The 3,502-nt window shown below is 38.4% G+C and overlaps 1 pseudogene; it reads right to left on the bottom strand.

Moving 5' to 3' along the window:
* Positions 1–578: 578 nt before the first annotated feature.
* LOC102817136 overlaps positions 579–3,502 on the bottom strand; it is a 98,401-nt pseudogene continuing 95,477 nt past the window's right edge.

Raw genomic sequence — 3,502 nt, 5'->3', positions numbered from 1 at the left:
GCCATGATTCCTGGGTTCGGAGAGTAAGCAGCGCACTTAAACTCACAGATCATCTGGAAGTAAGCAGAAACACAGCTGTAAATTGGTAGTGGTACTCAATCACCATTTGTTCCAGACATATATTTTGCTTAAATTTGGAAGAATGGTCCAGTTTGCAATATTAATAGTTGCTAGTCTTTCATATATATTTTTATAAAAACCACTGCCTGGTTAGCAATGAGTTAGAATACTGGCCACAGATTCTGATCAAATATCTCAGTAGTCAATCAAAAACAAAACAAAACAATCCAGCCAATAGGAGTTAAAAAGTGCACAATTAAACTTGACTATGATTTATATTATATACACGCATCACAAACAGCTTTGAGAGCACGAAACAAAATTTCCCGTAGGCTATCCCAATTTTCACAAAAGGGAAGCTGACGTATGTAATTTTCATCTTTAAAGATATGAAAAAAGAAGCAAGAAGGCAAAGCTTAGAGACACAGATGCTACCCAAAAGGCAGCGGTGGCATTTGGTTGTTTTGGTCTTTGTACCAGCAACTCCCACAACCGGCCCATATCCAGTTCCTGCTGGATTACACGGTTTTTCCTGCAGTCAAGACTCGAACCATGGACCCTACTCCTCCAGCAGCAAGTGCCTTTTCATGCCACTGCAGTAACACAGCACTGCTATTGTCAGGGGGGCTCTCAAAGCCTTCATAAATATACTTCATAAGGAGGTCCACACCATTCTTGTCCAGAGACTGAACTGCCTTTTCAATATCATTAGCTTTAAAAGAGATGAGCACCTTCAAGACAATGGGGGGTGGCAGGTAGGTTTCAGAGCTGCTTGGAGAGCAGCTGCCATGTTTCCTTGTCTCAGGCAGGATTCCACCTCACCCTCGTTGGCCCCGGCCTGGCCGTCGCCTCCATCCTCCTCATCCATGATCTTGTTCTCGTCGTACTCATCCATGTCCACCTTCCGGAACCGGGCCGACAACACTGTGTTCTTTGACTTCCAGGATCCCAAGGGGTGGCCTCAGGATCCTCTCGGTGCTACCTCTACTGAAGCAACCCCAGCCCAGCGTTGTAACTTGCTTTTGAACATAGAGAATCTAAAGCAAATGGAAGAAATGAGGAAGCAAAATACAAAGTAAATTATTATAATGAAATGTGCAAAGACCTGGAGTTAGAAAACCAAAAAGGACACATTTAGCATTTCTCAAGCTGAAAGAATTGAAGAAAAAATTCAAGCATAAAGTATGATATTGAAAGACTCCATGGGCAAATTATTGAGTGATGCTAAAAACATTAAAAGAAGATGGAAGGAACACATAGAGTCCCTGTACCAAAAAGAAATGGTCTATGTTCAACATTTCAAGAGATGGCATATGATGAAGAACTGATGGTAATGAAGAAAGAAGTCTAGGCTGCACAGAAGGTGTGGTTTGAATTAAGGAATTGATGGAATACAAATTGAACTCTTTCAACACACTGATGCAGAACTGGAGGCACTCCCTCATCTAAGTCAAGAAATTTGGGTAACACTTTAATGGCCAACCAGTTGGAAGAGATTTGTATTTGTGCCCATTCCAGAGAGAGGTGGCCCAAGGAAATACAGGAATCAATGAGTAATAGCATTAATATCACATGCAAGTAAAATTTTGCTATAGATATTTTAAAAATTATTTTAAAAGTACATCGAGTGTGAACTGCCAGAAATTCAAGGCAGACTCAGAAGAATTGATAGAACGAGGAATGTTATTGCTGAATACAGATGGATCTTTACTAAAAGCAGAGAACACCAGAAAGGTGTCTACTTATACTTTATTGACTATGTGAAGACTTTCAACTGTGTGAATATGACAAACCGTGGATAACATTGTGAAAAATAAGTATTTCAGAATACTTAGCTGTCATTAGAACAGAAAGAAATACTGAGTGGCGTAACTTCAGGGATGGTATGCACCAGGATTATACCCTTTCATTATACTTATTTAACCTGTATGCTGAACAAATAATCTGAAAAGCTTGTTTATATAAAGGAGAACGTGGCATCAGGATTGGAGGAAGACTCATTAATAACTTGAGATAAGCAAATAATAAAACCTTGCTTGCTGCACGTGAAGAGGATTTAAAATGTAGATCAAACACTACAGCCTTTAATGTGGATTGCACCTCAATAAAAAAATAAAAAAAAATAAAATAAAAAAGCCAAACAAAACAAAATCCTCACAGCTGGACCAATAAATAACATCATGATGATTGGAGAAAAGATTTAAGTTGTCAAAGACTACATTTTGCTTGGTTCCACAATCAACACTCATGAAAGCGTAAATCAAGAAACCAAATGAAGTGTTGCATTAAACAAATATGCTACACAAGACCTCTTTAAAGTGTTCAAGAACAAAGATGTCAGTATGAGGACTAATAACTAATATGTACCTGACTCAAGTCAAGGTATTTTCAATTACCTCATATGCATATGACTATTGGACAATAGTAGTAGTTACAAATCGGGCTGCGAACCATAAGATCAGCATTTTGAAACTACCAGCAGTTCCATGGGAGAAAGATGAGCCTTTTGGCTCCCGTAAAGATTTACAGCCTCAGAAACCCTGTATAGGGTCGCTATGGGTCAGAACTGACTCGATGGCACTTAACAACAACAACAAATGAAAAAGAACAAGACCCACAAGATGGACTGGCACAGTGGAAGCATCAATGGCTCAAGCATAATAACAATTGTGAGAATGGCACAGGGTTTTGGTTGTTTGATATTGTTGGGCAAATGTTGCTATGAGTTGGAACCAACTGGATGCCACCTAACAATAACAGCAAACAACAGCATATGAATTTTGCTTGAAGATGATGAGATATTCTAAGTAACTCCTTATCAGATTAGTTTGTAACTTTTTAAAATTAAATAAAGGACCCATGGGCAAGTCTTTCCCTTCATTGATCATAACACTAGCTAGTGTTTCCTTAGTCAACATTAAATTAACATATCAATCTTTTAACTTTGTTCACATTCTAAAAAACAAAGATTTAAAGTATCTTGAGGTTGATGCTCAGATTCTTTTATAAGGAGCATAAAATATATAAACTGCTAAGAAATGTCCATATCAAATGTTAAATTCTGTAATTTATATTCCCATTGCTTTCATAACTATTATTGAAATAGATTATATTTTAATGAATTTTTGTTGTTGTTGTTAGGTACCATCAAGTCAGTACCGACTCATAAGCTACCTTATGCACAATAGAATGAAACACTGTCCGATCCTGGACCAACCTCAAAATTGTTGCCATGATTGAGCCTATTGATGCTGCCACTTTGCCAAAACATCTCGCTGGGGGTCTTCCTCTTTTTCTCTGACCCTCCCCCATACTAAACATGATATCCCTCTCTAGTGACTATTCCCTCCTGAAAATAAATCCTAAGTATGAGAGAAGAAGTTTGTCATCCTGGCCTCCAAGGAGCACTCTGGCTGCATTTCTCCCAAAACAGATGTTGCCC

The sequence above is a fragment of the Chrysochloris asiatica genome, unplaced genomic scaffold, assembly GCF_000296735.1.
Source record: "Chrysochloris asiatica unplaced genomic scaffold, ChrAsi1.0 scaffold00065, whole genome shotgun sequence".
Taxonomy (NCBI): Eukaryota; Metazoa; Chordata; class Mammalia; order Afrosoricida; family Chrysochloridae; genus Chrysochloris; species Chrysochloris asiatica.
This window is presented reverse-complemented; position numbering and strand designations above follow the sequence as displayed.